The sequence below is a fragment of the Ursus maritimus genome, unplaced genomic scaffold, assembly GCF_017311325.1.
Source record: "Ursus maritimus isolate PB19 unplaced genomic scaffold, ASM1731132v1 scaffold_13, whole genome shotgun sequence".
NCBI lineage: Eukaryota > Metazoa > Chordata > Mammalia > Carnivora > Ursidae > Ursus > Ursus maritimus.
Genome location: NW_024423675.1, coordinates 15,651,939 through 15,671,303, shown reverse-complemented (window position 1 = coordinate 15,671,303; position 19,365 = coordinate 15,651,939). Strand labels below are relative to the sequence as shown.

Below are 19,365 nucleotides of genomic sequence, written 5' to 3'. Positions count from 1 at the left end.
ATGGGTTGCTACCTCTTGTTCAGTCTGGGCCCTAGGGTGTTGGTGAGATTTCCTTTGAATTCCTGTTCCACTCTCAGCTTTCAGCAGACCTTACACGACTGCACTACAAAGGGAATCTTTTCCATGCCATTTCCCCCTCCTCCAATGGTATATTGATGGTGCTTATTATAAGGTATGGGACACATGGTAAGAGTGAGAGATGTCTCTCGGATTTTATGATCCAAAGTTAGTCTTAGGCAGGTCCTCTCTACCTGGGCCATAATGACGGGTCTTTCTCAGTGTTCCTGTATTCCTTCAGGATAGAAACACTCTGGTTTGTATCTGTGAGATTCTTGATTTGGAGAGGCTTCTGCCGCTCCAGCAATAAAAGCTGGCGTTTGTCACAAGGCAGACAACTTTGTTTTTGCATCTCTATCTAGGAACAGTGTGCCTTTGCCTGGAACTGGTGACAGAGGGTTTCTCCCCTTTTCCCAGCACTCCCAGCAGAAGAGTCTTATGCCTGTTCTTTGAGGCAAGGCTTGGGGTAGAAGGGGAGATTTCCTGACCCTTTCCCAGGGTCAGACAGTTTTGGTTCCTACAATTTACCTTTGCTGGGAGCAGAAGCTAAGTTTTCTTGGCCCTTACTCAGTGGCTTATAACCTTTGATTACCATAAGAAAGTTCAAGAAGTGAGTATGGATTTGTGCCTGTACCCTGTGAAGAGGAAACTATTTGGTCTCCTCCTTTGCACATGATGGAGGCTCATAGTAAAGAACTATGGGGTGATTATAGACACCTTGTCCCTCGTATTCTAAATTTCCACCCTGGTCATCAATTCATTTTAATAACTCATTGATATTCAGCTGTTTTCTTTTACTTTATTCTCATGCCAGTCACTTCTTTCTTATGCTCTGGGATTTACTTTGCCCTTCACTTCAGTTCTCAGATGGGCTTGAAATGTTATGATTTTTGTATTTTTTTCTCTGGCTTTTTGTTGTTGTTGGGGTAGAAGTGATGTTCTCTTATGGGTTTATAAATTCTAAGTTGAATCATCATGTCCTGGGGTTTAAATAGCTCATGGTCAGTATTACCTTTTACTAAAATAGTTCTTTGGTATTCCCAGATTTAGGATCTATAGTACCAGCTCTATGAGATCTATTTCAAAACACATTTAGTATTGGAATCTTAGTGTTAAAATTGTCTGACTTGTGTAGTAAACCTAGCCCAGTCTTAGCTAGTGTATGGATCTAGCTGAATCCCTCGATATTTGCATCTCCACCAGTCTTTACTTTTCTCATATATGAACTGTTTTTCACATGTATAATTTACTGCACTTTCCAGGAGTGCAGTGGGTCTTTTGTAATGCTGGAAATTATATGCTCTTGTCACATGCAAACATTTAGCTATTTGCAAAGATCATGGGTAATATTACTAGCAAATGTGAAGGTCTGTTCTGTTCTACTTAGAATATGCAGTAGACTCATGATACATGTCTGGATATCTTCTGGATATTCTGTCTAATCTTTGAAGCAATAGCAATACACATAGCATAGGCACATAGTTTCTTTTTAATGATATTTGTGATGAATTCACAATGCTTATTTAACCTAAGAAAGTTCTTTTTATCACTATGATAGAATTATTGTGTATAGAATGTTAGATGTAAATGTGCAGGGAGTGAGTGCATGTCCTAGTTATGTTGCTTCCAGTAGCATTTAGCTTTGTAGCACATGTGATTCAAATTTGGATTAAAAAAAAAGACAGATTAATCTGTGTCATGGATAATCACCATCAATAGCATATCATTGAAACAGTAAATATTAAGTCTGTAAAGAACAAAGATCTGCTGGACCATAAGCAATGGCAATGCACAATCATTATTGGGTTTTAGGCTAGAATTAATCAATTTTAAAAATGGGCCCTAGCTTAAGCTATTAACATCTTACAAGATAAATGCCAGCTTTTCCTTTTCCACTTTCCATTTTGAAAATTACTAAAATGCATACTTCACTTGTAGCTTAAAAAATATATTTAGCCGTTGCTTAATCAATATCTTACAAAAGAGATGAAATCAAGTTAATGATGCGTGCCCAGTAGAAATAGTCTTCTTACCAAACTGTAAGAGCCATCTCTTCTCTACAAGGAACCAATCTTCATAAGCTATAAGAACTACCCATTTGACACACTCTATTAATTGTAATTAAAACATGAACATCTACTTTGGTGTGCTGCTGTTTAATAGATTTTGATCAGCTTTCATACTTGCTCCCAGAGTGGTGGTTTGTGTATTGTGATTAAGACTCAATTTGAGCCCCAATACTGTGTCATTATTTATGACAATATAAGCTATGAGATCAGTCATTTGCACTGTTTTTCCTTATGCTAATTTTAAAAAGCTGTCAATATAAGGACATTAAAATACTGAGCTATATTTGGAAATAAATGCTCAACTACTCTAGTCATTTTGTATTCACTGTCATAATGTTAATCATGAGGGTCTTATGTGGTGTTATTTGGATGTAATTTCATTTTAAGATCCTACAAAATCCTCTATCTCTTGTCTGGATTTAGTCAAGTGTGTCTGCCTTAGTGTATCTGCATGGCAGTTCCTTTGATACTTCTCTTAGAGGGATATTTGAGAAGTGGAAACCAGTGTGCAGGGAGGGGCAAACCTACCCATCAGGCAGCTTAATTTAGATGCCCTTAATCTGATTCAGGTTCAGTGATTTGATTTTGAAAATGGAGTGTTCTCTAAGTCTTTCAACTTTCCTTCTCTATAACTTGGGTAAGGTCAATTAGACCCAGAGAGGAAATGTTCACACCTAATGTGCAAATGCAGATGATTGGCTTGTAGTTCTTATGACAATGCCAGAAATTGCATGTGTTTGTCTTATCTTACGTGTAGAAAAAGCCAATTTGATAATTGTGAACTGCTTTCTGCAGCTGTGAATGCCCCCTTTCAAACCAATAGAAAACAACAGGAGGCCCAACTGTGAACATTCTTTTGAAAATTCTATTTACAAAATGTATCCATTAACAAACTACCCCACAGCTTCCTGGGAATTAAAGTCAGACCTGGTAAAGTAACAGCGCTCACAGATGGGCCTCCTTACACGCTATCTCTTGTGTTCTACTCCCAGTGCAGTAGAATTCATAGTTTTTTTTTGGAGGTTTTATAAAATTTTCCTTTTTATGTAGATAAATAGGCTAGCCAGTGTAATCACTAAAAAACAAAAGTCCACATGAGCTTTATAATAAATATTTAAATGATACTATACCATAAGGAAATACTTGAAATTTGCTTCCAAATTTTTCATGGACTTACTCCAACACACTTGAAACTTATTATTTATTGCCTTGTATCAGTTGTTTTTTCTCATCCCCCTCCCCCCCCAAAATTGTAAGCTTTTTGAGGGCAAAGATAATGCTTTTCCTTTCTTTTTTCTCATAGGTCTTATAACTTAGTGGGTTCTTCATAGATACTGATTAATTGGTTGAATATACAAATACACTAACATTAGAAAAATTTGGGAGGTAGATTTGCCCAAACCTAACATTTAAAATCAAATCTTTATTTCTTCGTCAGAAAGAAATTTCACTCATTCTTATGTACTTTAGATTATGGATGCAAAGTCCACCAATAAAATATACCATGTGTCTATGTTGTATTCTTCATTCTTTTTTTGTTTGTTTTTGTTCATTATTTTTCTTAGTAAAATTAATAAAGCACTAAAAACATGTCAGATTCTACTGTAACCACCAAACTGTATACCTTAAAAAAGCTTTTTTTTTTTTCTTCTAAAATAAAGGTTAGCATTATGAAGCATTTAGAAAAGGTGCAAAGGATTCTAGTTCATTATAAGGAGCCCCGCAAACCTGCAACTACATAATCTGAGAGTTTTTCTTCAGGACTCCTAGTGATGGATGGTGCATTTTCTCTTTCTATAGCCTGTTTTAGGGCAATCAAACTGAAATACATGTAAGGAGTCCAATGAAAGTTATTTTACCAGTTCAGGATATAGATTCTATTTCACTTTCACCTATGCCTAAATCTTTTAAAAATATCCCAAATTGCCCCCACTCTTATAGATTCATCTTAGAACCTATGCAATTTAATAGGTGAAGAAATTGTTAAGCAAAAGAAACAGCAGAAGTACATATAGTCTTTACGAAGGTGAAATGTAATTCTTCCTATCCCCAAAACCAGAAAAGACAAATCTAGATCTAATTTATGAATTGCTTTGAGTTTATTTTCCGTCTCTCCCCAGCATATCAAATATATACAAATAATCAAACTAACATCGAATTATTGGTCTCCCTGAAGACAAATAAAACAAAAATACTAAAAATGAGTATTTTTTAAAAACATAAATACGTATTGATGGTGATTTTTTTAACATCAGACCAGTATGAGGCTTCTAGAAATAGTCATTATTATCCATTGTCTAGTACATCGTTAGTTTTTGATATACAGTGGCTAACTGAACATAATAAAAACATAGAAATAGTCATTGTGATTTTTTTGTTAAATTAACATTTGTTAAGTGCAGCCCTGGGGTACTGGATGTTGAAGATGTTTCCCTTCAACAAAGGTTAAGGGAAAGTGAAATAGAGACGTTTATGACTCATAAATCCTGAAGGAGGTACCCTGCATGCCTGGAGAGGCCTCACAGGGGGCTCAAGGCAGGATGCCTGCAGAGCGAGTGAGGCAGGACCTGGGACACAGGCCTTTATTAGGGCCCATGGGTGGAGTGCTTTGAGATTCCTTTGCTGGGGCTGGATTGGACAATTCAAATTTTAAAAAGTGGTTTTGGTGAGATTCACAGGGTTCTTATCTAAGGGGCGGGTGCTGAAGGGGAAGGACCTGCAAGGCAAGGGAGAATGCTTATTACATGGGTCCCGGGAAAGTTATATTAGGAACTTACAGTTATTTGAGACTCTGCAGGCTGTCCTCAAAGGCATGTGTTCATGGAAGGAGCTTGCGTCAGTTCAGGGCCCCTGCAGGGCCACACAAAGTGGATGCGGAGGCAGTGGTATTTCCAGCTGTGTAGCTGCCTCTCCGTGGTCACTTAATACAGCTAGCAATGCACTGTAAGTACCTAAGGAAAATCTAATTATTGGTAGGCCTGTCTAGACTGGATAAAGACTACCAACCTGGAAGATGAGATAGAATCATCTCTTGAAATTAGTTTTAGGCTGGACATTAACAACCATATGATTATCCTGGCATTTAATCCTGGACAAGAATATTATAGTAACACAAACGTTTTAAATACAAAATTGGTCTAAATGTTTACCAAGGACGACCTCCTGTCTCACAGAACAGATTCTCTAGGGAGTTAGAGAGTAAGGGAGTAGGTCAGGAAATTGGATTCATATAATGCAGATAGAAATGAGCCTTATTTAAGACCACTGTGTAACGGTGCTACCTGAACCCAGGCAACAGAATTGCCTACCCTCTTCAGATATCTCTCCATAACTCGGGACTTTATGAAACAAGGAACCCATTAGTTGAAAGTTACTGATCTCAAGCTTTGAAATAAGAACTATGCTATGTTTCTGATACATTGACTTGATGGTATACCCTTGGCATGAATAGGAAGCTCTGATCTTTTTCACCGAAGATACAGATCAAGGTTAAAACTTCACTTTATCAAGCACCTTTGCTGATTAGGGTGCAGAGGTAAACATTTCTGGCCTGAAATGTTTTCTTGTGCTGCACTCATGCTCAGTTGTGGGTTCCATGTGGTTCTTGTTTCCCACTGAATGACTATAACTGAGCTCTATCTTAGTCATTAGTTCTCTAACTAGTACAAAGTGCTTAGTTTTTGTAGCTGAAAGTTTTCAAAGTTTACACTCAGGATTGAGTATCTGATTTTACTTTCCTTCATCATGCTCTCCAAAATAAAAATGGCTTTTAGATAAAGCCATCTGCTTTTTTAAATATTGACTATGTCTATTTTCTTCCTTTGTATTGTATGACTCCCTCCCCCCTTTCTGTGATCAGGGAGAAATATTAAAGGGGAAAAAAAAGCCCTTATAGAGTGCTTTCTGATTGCTTGCATCGTGTCACTTCCTGTGCGACACCATTAAACAGCCATATGACTTAGGTGGCTCACAAGCATTATTTATAAATTGCTTCATTCTTCATAAGTATGGATTATGCTGGGCACATGATTATGAGGGATCTTTGTATTACTTTTTGTTTCTTTTCATGTATCACTGTTTCTTATTCCCACTGTACAGATTATAAATGGGTAGAAATCATTCATATATATATATATATATATTTCACAGCTGAGGGTATTGTATGCTATCAAAATGTACCTTATTGTTTAGCTGAAATAACTATAGGTCTATTTTAAAAGAGAAGCTCTATTTCATCCAAGAAAATTACTAATGGAAAAAGCAAATGGTGAATGATGTGGAAAATGTCCTATCAACCTACATAATCCATTTATATAATGATGGCAGATTTGTCTCTTGAGGTACCTTCTGCTTCTATCATTCTATAATTATGGATATTTAAATTGAAACACTGCAATAATGATTGCTTTGAGCACTCTGAGATATTTATGTCTTAATAGCAGGGTACCTACCTCTCCAACTGCATTTCATGCTAATCCTTCCCTAGATCGGAGATTAGCAAAGTTTTTCAGTAAATGGCTAGATTGGAAGTATTTTAAGTTTCGCAGGTCATATGATCTGTTGCAACTAGTCAACTAGTCTTTTTTTTTTTTTAAAGATTTTATTTATTTATTCGACAGAGATAGAGACAGCCAGCGAGAGAGGGAACACAAGCAGGGGGAGTGGGAGAGGAAGAAGCAGGCTCATAGCGAGGAGCCTGATGGGGGGCTCGATCCCAGAACGCCAGGATCACGCCCTGAGCCGAAGGCAGACGCTTAACCGCTGTGCCACCCAGGCGCCCCTCAACTAGTCTTTTTAAACAGTGTCTGACATTTATTGAAAATAAGAAATAGACTTCTGGCAGGTGGCACTGAAGAGTTGAACAGAGTGCAGGAGTTATTTTTTTGCCCAATGGGCACATAACTAAGAAAATGCGGCAAATTCAGAAAAGATCAGGAATTTGGGCAAAACTAACTGATTCAAAGGTGAAATGACCTGTTTGGCTGCTAAGCACCCTAGGGCTCCAGAAGCCATCTGCTAGGACTAGAAAAGGTTCCTGGGAGTGGAGAGAGAATGGGCTGCACGGAAGGTGAGAGGCTGGCTCCTAGGAGGATGGCAAGGTGTCTGAATCATTGTCCGGAGGCTAAGACCAGTTCAGATACTTCCTGCCGAAGTCCAGATCGCTAAATGTGGTGGTCTCCTGGTGGGATGTGGTGACTGATGATGCAGCGACAGCCCAGACCTACAGACAGATGCAGGCGTGCTGGACTTTTCCACCAGGCTTTTCACTTTCCTTTGTAGCATCAAAGAGCCATAGGCAGTAATAAACAAATGAGTACGGCTGTGTTCAAATGAAACTATTCATGAAAGCATAGAAGGGATTCAGCCTGGGGGCTGTAGTTTGCCAACCACTTGCTCCAAGGCATTGTGCATCAGCCACGTTGGCATTTTTCATCCTTTAGCTCCCCAAACAAGAAAAGCTCTTCCCCACTGCAGGTGCTGTTCCACTACTTAGAATATTCTTGTCCCTGCTTTTCTGCATTCTTGACTTCTTTTATTCCTTTAGATCTCAGCTCAAATAATAGGTTGAAATTCTTGTTTACCTGGAAGAAATTTGATTTACATCTGTGGTCCCAGTGTAATTATGTGTCACCTGTCACTTTTAAATGTGATAATGTTGGAATGATTAATTACTGGTCACCCTATTTAATAAAGACTTCTTTGATCATTCTATGTAAATTAGGACAATATCACAGCATCCATTATTTATATAAGAAACACTGGAATTTGCTTTTATGCATCTATATTATGTATTATGTGCCTCTCCCTGGTAGAATATGATAGATAGATGCAGGTAGGTAGATGCAGGCTCCTTAGCTCATTGGCTGGACAACACTGGGGTCTAGAATTTTGCTTGATGTCTCCTCCTCCAGCTCCCTCCATGGATTTCTAGGCAAAGGTGGCCTGGACATTTCTACACTAAGACCTACCTACTTGGATAGTTAGAAGCTGGCAGCGTTCTTTAAATAAGCCTCATTGAATCTCTGCCATTCTCCCTTTCTCCAAGAAGATGGGACTTATCCTGCTAAGAATCTTTTTAAAAATCCCTGATATCTGTACCACCTTTTTCCTGGCATTTACTCCTTCTGCAATGATGTTTTTTCATAATATAAAGGATATGATTTTTTACTGTTTCCAGAAAGGTCGATGGAAATCCCATCTTCTCAATCGTATTGAAGGAATGCAGTGATGCTCACTGTGAGTAAAGGAGTTTTGTGTAAGTGCAAAATCTAAGCATATACAATTTTCATACAATTGCAAACTACGGGAATGCATTTGTGTCTGTAGCTGAAAATGCAGTAATGTATTCTTGCTAATTAAAATGAATTTTTATTAGTCCTAGGCTGCTGTGAAAAAGAAAAAAAAAGTTTCTATTTACTTTGGTGGGGACCTAAGCAACTTGAAACAAAATTTAGTAGTCATCAAAAGCTTTTGTTTACTTTAAAATATGTGAATATATTAATATTTTATCTTAAGATCTTCATTTTACTTTTTGACTATGTTAATTTCTGCTTAAAAATCTATCTTCAAAGAAACAAATACTGCCTCCATATTCAAGTTGGGAATTAATCAAGTTGCTATGCTCTCCCCACCCCCCACAATGTTTCCTTTTTGTTAAAAGGAAGCATTAAAGAATGGTTTTTGTTAAATAATAATTGATCTTATTAAACATTAATACAGTATGATAAATTCTCAATGAGATATGGCCATTTTGGTAATATAGAGATGATTCAATTTTGAATCATTGAAAAAATTATTGAGTTATTTTTGGTTATACATGAAACATACGCAGAAGTAAATAGCATGTTTCCTTAATATTGACAAAGTATAACTAACAAAAACAAACACAAAAAAAAGAAAGAAAAGAAATCTGATGGTGTTATGGGCTGAGTTGTGTTCTTTCAAAATTCGTATGGTGAAGTCCTGCTCTTCAGCACTTCAGAATTTGACTGTATTTGGAAATAAGGTCTTTAGAGGTAATTAAATTTCGATAAGGCCATTAGGGTGGGTCCTAATCCAATATTACTAGCATCCTTATAAGAAGAGGACATTAGGACATAGATGTGCACAGAAAAAAGACCGTGTGGGGACACAGGAAGAAGATGGCCATCTATCAGCCAAAGAAAGAGGCCTCAGAAAAAAACCAACCCTGCAGACACCTTGATCTTGGACATCTAGGCCCCAGAAATGTTAAAAAAGAAAAAAAGCAATCTGTTGAGGCTCCCCAGTCTGTGGTATGTTGTTATGGCAGCCCTTGCAGATTAAGAGAGATAAGAGACTGAATCTCCCAAGGACAGCAGGGTTTCTGGCCTCTATTCCAGACATCTACGTCTACACTCCCACGTGCACTGACTCAAAGAACTACCATTTCCCCCTAGTTGCCGCAGAATATTTTCTTCACTACAAAGATAGAATTGAGAAATTAAAATTACTGTAAAATACCCATGAGTGTCTAGAAACTTAGTATAGTGGTGTGCTCTATGTTTATTTAAACATTCAAATAAAGTATAATTTCTGTTACTACAATTTACAAAATGCTTCCACATCCATTATTACAGCTTATTTTCATAAACGGCATATTTGGTGGGATATACACACTTTATTTTCTGTTTCTGTTTTTAGAGATGAAAAACTAAGGCTCTGAAGTTGCTTGACTTAGAGTAGCCCATAAAGTCAGTGCACAGCAGAATGGCAATATCAAGATATTTTGATTTCAAATTCAGTTATCTTTCTTGTATATCTCACTGCCCAATCCTTTATCTGAAAATATCTGAAAATGTTTAGGTCCTTAATAATATCTTAGTGCAGTGTTCTCTATACTGCAGGTTATGACCATTAATGACTCATGTTACAAATTTAATGTTTGACATTTGTACCCAAAATAACATAAAATGGAATAGAATAGATCAGAGTATACCACTAGAGGTAAGAATAGATATTGTTTCTTGCCATTTTGTTTCTGTTTTATTGGAGCGATTTGTGTATCTGTATATGTGTACTTGGTTGTAAAATAAAATATATTCCTTCCTGTAAACTATAGTAAGAAACTATTTGTAAGAAATTTACAGTAAGAAAACCATTGCCAAGATATATTTTTCTAAAAAGCTATTTTAAAATTTTTCTTTCCAAATCTTTGGGTTTTTGTGTATATCCTCCTTTAGCTTTATTTCATTCATTAGGAGGCAGAGTCCTTGAATGAAATGACCATTGCTCATTCGTCTTTCTCGTTGGAGAGTGTTGCACTGATGGTAGATATTAGAAATGGTGACCGAATGAGTTGAGTCACCTCTGAGAGACTGTTAGCTCTGAAAGTCATGAAAATTATTCTGATGTGTTACTACTCTAGTTTCATTTATTGCCATCCTGAAAGTTAGGTGGACATCTGCAACAATGTATTCAGGTGTTAGTTAGTATGTTATGTTGAGACCTAAACAATTTTTTTCTTAGGCCATTTTCTCCCAGGTATATTTTCCTATTTACCTAAAAATTCTATTGAGTGTTTAAGCGGAAGACTCTCAAGATTTGCCCTATTATATCATCAGATAAGTACATATTCATGACATATTCATGGACTTTCCTTTTTATCCCTTCTTTTTGCATAAATTCACAAGAAAATTTTCAAATGCTACTGATAGCCTAGGAAACTTAGGCCCTCCTAAAAAATGGACTTTAAACACAAAAAAAGATTCCTTCTGATTTTTAATTTGTATTTCTTTTACATCAATATATTTATAAACATATTTATATACTTATATATTAATGACCAAGTATTACATAAATATCTTTTAAAATGCAGCTTTGTTTTTAAAACACACCACACACACACACACACACACACACACACACACACACATACACATACACACACACACACACACACACACACGCTCCATTCAGGACTCCAACTTAATCCTGGAGGCAAAATCTTTGTAGAAACAAATAGAGAAAAATTATTAGGTAAATGTCAAACCAGAAAGATGAGTTTTAGATTGTGATCCAAATATCACTAAAGCATAGCTATCTTGCAGGAGAGAGAGGGAAATATACTAGTTGATACCTGGCATTGGAAGAAGCTAACTTAAGTATTTGGTGATTTAAATACTGAAGAAGTTAACTGCCTTTTGAATAATATTAAAAGTTTATTGCACAGAGACAGGGTGAATTATATACACATACAATACACACACACATATATATGTATACATATATACATATATACATACATACAGGACCAAAACAGTTTGGGATTTAATAGATTAATATTGTGAATTTATTTGAAAATATTAGGAAAATTAGAGGAAATTTCAGAACACCTAGCCAAATATAACCTCAAAGTTCTTAAAAAAAAAAAAGTGCTTCTCTAACATTTGTTTGTATTTTCCTTATAATCCTTTTGATTTCAACAACATAAAATTCAAGTGATATGTCTAAAACAGGAGTCAGTAAATTGTTTTTCTGTGCTCAATAGTAAATATTTTAGGCTTTGTGTAGCTTATGGTCTCTGTTACAACTACTCAACTCTGCTGTTGTAGTGCAAAAGCCACCACAGACAATCCAGAAATAACAAGCATGGTAATGTTGCAAAAATATTTTATTTAAAAAAATGAGAAATGGGTCATTTCAATTTGATCCTTGGTCCATACCTTATCTATCCCTGTTGCTATAGAAATTAAAGTGGTTTTCAAGTTACAGTGCTTGAACGTATTTAATTTCTAATTTTTATAAACTATTATCTACTATAAGTTAGAATATGGTTGCATTGCCCTTCTTCATCAATTTTATAGCCTGGAAATTGTGTAAATCTTCTACTTTTTTCCTCAGTTATAGAAACTGCCTCTGAGAGCAACACTATAAAGTTCAATGGTAAATGAAATATGGGAAGTATCACCAGCAAGATAGCATTCTTCAGAAATTGAGAGTCAGGTTTTCTAGTCAAAATGAAAAATAGTGAAAAAAAAAGTTTTGATCTAAAAACAAATAGGTTTTAAGAAAGACCTAGGCTTGAGAATCTCAAGATTAAATCACAATCCGTGGAAACATTTCTTTGAAGTGAAGATTACTTAATACCAGATAAGAGAATATATATATATATACTCCTTTCAATTATCATTTGTTCATTCTCTTATCATAATCCATGAATCAGTGGTCATAATACACAATTCATTATTTGAAAGTTAGTTATTTTTAAAGTTTATATATATATATAGATATAGATATAGATGACCTATATGCTTTATTTTTCACTTATCAAGTATAAATTCCCCATATTTCATTTTCCAACAAAGGAAGGACAAGATTAGAGTTGCATTTTCTACCTAAAAACTCTTTTACTTCGCCCTATATAAAATCCCCAGAGGCATTAATACTTTTTTCTTGACACTTGAAGGACTGTTCTAGTTTGATTGATAATTTTCAAAGTAAATACATGATATGAATTCTACCATTAAGGAGCTAGCAGTAGTTCATCCTATTGTCATACTCGAACAACTTGATAGACAGAGTTACAAAGTTTTATCTACTAAAGAATTAACTGGTAAGAGAGAAGTTATAGAGAAGGTTTGCTAGAGATAGAGAACATAAATACCATAGTTAATGTATTTCACCAATTTATGACTAGAAATATGCATAATTATGACTAGCATATGTATTTTAGTAGATAAGGTGGATATCTGAATTACATACATTATCTCACACATATACCAAACACAAACAAGTAAATTATTTTACATGGCAAACAAAATCCTTCATACTTCTTTCTTGTTTAAGGATTTATTTATTTATTTTTAGAGAGAGAGAGCACACGTGCGAGTGTGGGAAGGGGCAGAGGGAGAAGGAGAGAAGAATCTTTTTTCTTTTTTTTTAAAGATTTTATTTATTTATTCGACAGAGATAGAGACAGCCAGCGAGAGAGGGAACACAAGCAGGGGGAGTGGGAGAGGAAGAAGCAGGCTCATAGCGGAGGAGCCTGATGTGGGGCTCGATCCCATAACGCCGGGATCACGCCCTGAGCCAAAGGCAGACACTTAACCGCTGTGCCACCCAGGCGCCCCAGGAGAGAGGAATCTTAAGCAGACTCTGCACTGAGCGCAGAACCCAATGTGGGGCTTGATCTCACAACCCTGAGATCATGACCTAAGCTGAAATCAAGAGTTTGACGCTTAACCGAGTCATAGAGGCACCCCTTTACATTTGTATTTTAAATGAAAATGTAAGGAGGCTGGGCTATTAAAACATTTAGGACTAGTATTCATGTTTTTTATCATATAATAGATGACATATATGCACATATATTTATAATTTATACAACTTGTAAAATTAATAAACCTTATATATAGGGATTTTACCATTAGTTATTAAAATTACATTTGTAGAAATTAAAATGAATTTGGTGAAAACTTCTTTTAGTTACATAATAATTTACACATTGTGGATTAGTTTACAGGTGGGCTAAATTAAAGTTTTAGATCAAGCCCAATAATTATATATTGACAACATCTGATTTGATTACCATATGTCCATATATGAATATTAATGTACAAAAGCAGTTTGGGGATTTATGTTTAAAACAGAACTACATTTTCCTACCTACCTAAGCCATTTCATCAGAGATAAAGCAAAACTTTTTTCCTTCTGGACAATGTATAAAATACATTTTTTAAAACCCCTGAATTTATAAGATGAGAACGTTATTTGGATAACTGCTTTATACTTTCACAGTAACTTATCTATGAAAAGTCTCATTTCAAATAATTCCAGGAGGTTATGTGAGTGGTAGGTCTAAATACTGCACTATCTTGTGAAGTCACCACACACTGGGGAATGAGCTCAGAGTGCCTTTTTACTAATTGCTTAATTCTTCATGGAGAAATGTGTCCAAACAAAAATACTTAATAGGGTAAAATAAAATATCTGATAATCATTCAAATATTCCTGGAACAAGAAGGACTGTATCTAATTAAGTGTGTCAGTGAATCATTCTTCTCCACAAGCTTTGCTTCCCTCCCTCTCTTCCTACCTTCTTTCCCTCCCTTCACTCTCTCTCCCACACTCCCTCTCTTTTTTCCTCCAATCTTTCTAGTTCTCTCTCTTTTATTTAATGATAATGCTCAATCTTTATATGACCAGTTTCATGCAAAATTCTTCATTCTTTTCTCTTTCAGTCTACTAGCTGCTTTGGGTTAGAAAAATTTGTTTTACTTTATGGAATTTTCAAAATCAGTTGCAGATATAGCAGGGTCCTGGATGTTGAGGAGAAGCACTAGGAAATGAGGATGTAGAAGTTCAGCTTTGTTTTGTTTTTCTCTGGTTTGACTGATGGATTCTTAGGCAAAGTCAGAATCCTTGATCATAATGCTACAAGTCTGCAACTATGATGCTGGAACTGAAGAGTAGAAGAGTTCAAATATTAGGCACATGCCCTTGGTTCCTTTACAAACAGAGCTCATGTTGGGCTCATAGTAAGAGTATATGTTCAGAGTTCAGATCTTGATGGGGCTTCATATTGGATGTACAAACTGGGACCTTTACTCTGCCTCAGGTTTCTTATCTGCAAAATGGGGCCAATAATAGCATCTACTTCATATGGTTATTGTGGTGTCGATTACAGAATTGATTTTAGCCTCCTGGGTAAGATTTCTAGGAGTTGGTTATATATATATCTTGTAATTTTGAATTAGTGACAATATGAATGAGAATTTGAGGATATAACTGGGAATTTAAAATTACTTTTAGTAAGTATATTTGTGATTATGGCATTAAGATTATAAATTTACATTTATGTGCATAATAGAAAATATTACATACTATAATAGTTTCCTAAAAACATTTGATAACATAAGGCCTGATTAAAAACCTATATTATATGTACTAAAATATGCTTGTTTTTCACAGTCTAAGAATAGATTTTGCCCGTATAGCTAATGGTTGAGTGGAACCCTTTTCCCCAGTAGCCTATTCACTGGAAATGAGGTTCTCCTCATGCTGAGAAAGCTCCTGGCTTTACTAATCATACTGGGTCACATGTGTTTTAGGACATAAATCTTCTGTTCTCCAGCTGAGGTCATCTTATCTTGCCACAACTCTGCTGCTTCTGTTGCTGGAGATCTCCATTGCTGGCCAGTGGTCATCTGACCCCTGCTGATGGTCCACTGGGGCTTCTTAAAGGAGCTGCTGTCCCAAGGATTAGTCCTCGCTCTGCTCACTGGAGGCATAAGAATTGCAGGTGTATTCTGGGAGTGGGGAGTGGCGGGGGTGTTGTTGGGTTCTACAACCATAGCCTAAGACTTTTTTTTTTTTTTTTAAGATTTATCTGTTTATTTGAGAGAGAGAGAGTGCATGTGAGGAGGAGGAGGGTCAGAGGGAGAGTGAGAGAGAGAATCCCAAGCAGACTCCCCACTGAGCCAGATGCGGGGCTTGATCTTAGGACCGCAAGATCATGACCTGAGCTGAAACCAAGATTCCAATCCTCAACCAGCCAAGCCACCCAGGTGCCCCTAGCCTAAGACCTTAATGGCATGGTCACTGGAGTCAAAAGGCTGGAGTTTAAATCTTAGCTCAACCATTTATAGGGCTCTGTGACTTTGGGCAAGTTACTTAAGCCTCTAAATTGGAGATAATAACTGCATGCTTCCCAAGAGTTATCATGAGAATTAAATTAAATAATCCACATAAAATGCCTGGCATATAGGAATTGCTCAATAAGGGATGCTGACAATGATAATGATGATGGTATAAACTTCTTCTCTTCATTGTTGATCCTCTTGGCTTTCTACTACAGGGTTACCAATATCGCTCTGTTTTCTCCAGAGGAGTCCAAAGACCACCTAATCTTCTGACTCCAATTAATCTCCTCCTTAAATTAAAAGGAATATTTATGATCTTCAGGCCAAATCCCCCATTCCTACCCACTGATTCCTACAGTCACCATAAAACTATATGATGCTCTTAATTTTCTCAAGGTCTGAATTACTCAGTCTTACTCTTGATTGTTTACAAATATAGTGGAAGTTATTAACATTAAAATTTACTCTTCTATGATGCCATTAGTCCTTAAAAATTTGGATATGCAGGGGTGCCTGGGTGGCTCAGTCAGTTGAGTGTCTGACTCTTGGTTTCAGCTGAGGTCATGGTCTCAGGGTCATGACATGGAGCCCTGTGTTCCACTCCTCACTCAGCAGGGGATCTTCTTGAGATTCTCTCCCTCTCCCTCTTCCTTTGCCTCTCCCCACGTTCATGTACTCTCTCTCTCAAATAAATGAATCTTAAAAAAAAAATTTGGACATACAGCTAAATTATACAAAATTATTAAGAGGTAGGTTTGAGGTGGTTTCCCAAGTTCCAAATGCTTCCATTTTAGAAAGGACTATGATTATTTCTCTCAAAATTATTCAGATTTTCTCTACTTCTTGGTTGTTGTGCATACCTTAGGTCATTTTTAAATCAGATATGATTTTCCTGAGATTTTACTACCTCATTACATACATGGAGTCCTCGGTTTAGTGAAACAAACATTTATTTAGATGAATTTTTAATCTAAATTATCTTATCACATTTAAATTATCAGAAAACAAATTATTTTAAAGAGTTTGAGAATGTTAAGAGAAGGGAGATGAGAGAAAGCAAATGTAATTAGCTAATGTCATGGTTTGTCCCTCCCTTGAATATTTGATTCTCAGCCTCCATATTTACCCTGTCATAACAGATCTCATGGTTTTACCTGTGAATTCACACTCCAGTTCACACTCAGTGAGTACCTCTAAACAGGACTCCATCTTCTTTCTGACCCTCCAGAGGGGCCATATTTGAACATGCATAAGAGTAGGCAGGAAATAGGAAGAGTAAGGGGGACTATTTGACTCAGAAAGCTACTTTTTTTGTAATAGATTTTTTTATGATGTTACTCATAGACAGTTAAAATACAGCTTGTGAGGGAGGCCTGGGTGGCTCAGTTGGTTAAGCACGTCTGATTCTTGGCTTTGGCTCAAGTCATGATCTCAGGAGTCTTGAGATCAAGCCCCATGTCTGGCTCTGCGCTCAGCATGGAGTCTGCTTGTCCCTCTCCCTCCCCCTTGGTCCCTCCACCCTCCTCTAGAAATAAATACATAAAATCTTTAAAAAATTAAAATATAGGTTGTGTGCTTACAGCATTGGTGCATGCTTTTTTGTGGATTATTTTGTGTGTGCAGGTGAAATTTCTTATAGTTTTTGAAGTTCTTTTTATTTTCTCCACTTGTCAATAAGTTTCCTGTTAGCTTATCACCGTCAATCACCACTGTTATCATCACCTTTCCAATCATATCCTCATTAGCAACACTGTCAATATCATAAAAGGAAGACGACCATTTATTTAATGCTATTATATGACAGGTAATATTTTAAATGTAGTCAGTATCTCATTTGTTCCTCACAATGATTCCAATGGTGTGCAAGAGCCAGTGCATACCTTCTTGTATCTTTCTCAACACCGCATTTAGTAATAACACAGTGGAAGCTTGGATTTGGTCATTGTGGAAGTATTTACATCATGGAAATAGGTTGTGGTACAAATTGGCTTTTCCTTGCTAGAGGGCCAATGAAACATGTACCAACATAACCACTGACTCACCTTTGTTATAAAGCATTATAAACTTTGTTCCATGTTATATATATAATGTTTTTATATATTTTATGAATATAGAGACATATTAAAAAACAGGTAATAACTACTACTTATTGAGTGTTTACCATTGCCCTAGCCAATACAAATAATATTAAAGCGTGTCATAACCCAGTAAGTGTAAAGTGGGCAAGACTTTAAAGTTGCTGCTAGGATCCTTATCTCTCACTTAGTCTCCCCCCCCCCCCCCCCCCCCGCCCCCGGCTTGGGTCTGGGTAGAACCTGTGACTTCCTACTACCAGTACCAGAATAAGGCTGTGGTGATGGGATGTCACTCTTTTGACTATCTTACATTATGTAGGACTCCACATTGCTAGTAAACTTGACTTGCTCTGAAGACTTTCTCCTCTGCTTGCTTTGAAGAAAGTGCCACATTAGCAGACCTATGTGGCATGGCAAGAAGCTGCAGGCAGACTCTAGGAGCTGAGGGCAGCCTGTAGCCAACAGTCAGCAGGAAGCTGTGGCTCCCAGATTTATTGCCACAAGGAAATGAATTCTGCCAACAGGAGGGAGCTTGGAAGGGAGCCTTTCCCTAATTGAGCTTCTACAAGAGGATGCAGCCTGGCAGGCACCCTGAGTGAAGCCTTGCAGAGGACCTAAGTACAATGGGTCCAAACTCCTGACACACAGAAAATGTGAAATAGTAAGTGTGTGTGCTCTTTTTAGCTACTAAATTTGTGGTAGTTTTTATGGAGAATAGAAAACTAATATATTAGGTAATTTTTAGAGTTTATTTCTTTGTTTCTTTTGTTCCTGTTACCCAAGGTAGTTGCCAAGATCCCAGTCAAAACCTCTGCTTAACAGACCAAGGACCAATCATTTAACTGCTAGGAAAGGAATGATCAGAGACAATCAGCAGAAGTATTTTTTCTCATCTTTTAGAGGGGATTCAAGACTACACTTACTCTATATTCTTTTCCCTGCAGACCTTCCTATAGTGTCCATACTCTTTTGCTAGAATGAGAAGTTCAAGCCTGTGAAGCTGGGTAGGAATAAACAAACTTTTCTGGAGAAGCATGTAGCCTGGGTCTCCCTCCACTTTTTCATGTCCTTGAGAATGATCTTGACTTGGGCTTTGACCCGGCTATGTTACTGCTTCACTTACTTCCTCCAAGATTCCAAGGACAGGCAAATCTGAACAGAAACACAGTTAAGAAAACACAAGAATAGGGGTGCCTATGTGGCACAGTGGGCTAAGCACCAGACTCTTGGTTTCGGCTCAGGTCATCATATCAGGATTGTGAGATCAAGCCCACATCTGGCTCTGCGCCCAACGTGGAGTCTGCTTAAGACTCTCTCTCCTTCTCCCTCTGTCCCTGCCCGCAGACCCAGTCATCTCTCTTACTCTCTCTCTCTCCAAAATAAATAAACAAACCTTTAAAAAAGACCCTACCAGAATATGTATCTTGATTTCACTTTGTTTTCTAGTAATTTTCTTTTAATCCCAATTTCATCTAAGATAACTGACAGTAATCGACAAAAGATATTTCCTTAAGTGATTAAGAAAGTCAGGGGATTTCAGCAGCTCTAAATTATACATAGGCA

At 36.8% G+C, this 19,365-nt stretch overlaps 1 long non-coding RNA gene across 1 annotated transcript in view; it reads left to right on the top strand.

The window, feature by feature from the left end:
- Positions 1–19,365, top strand: part of LOC103675864 — a 586,760-nt gene that overhangs the window by 223,613 nt on the left and 343,782 nt on the right. The gene's annotated exons all lie outside the window — the stretch shown is intronic.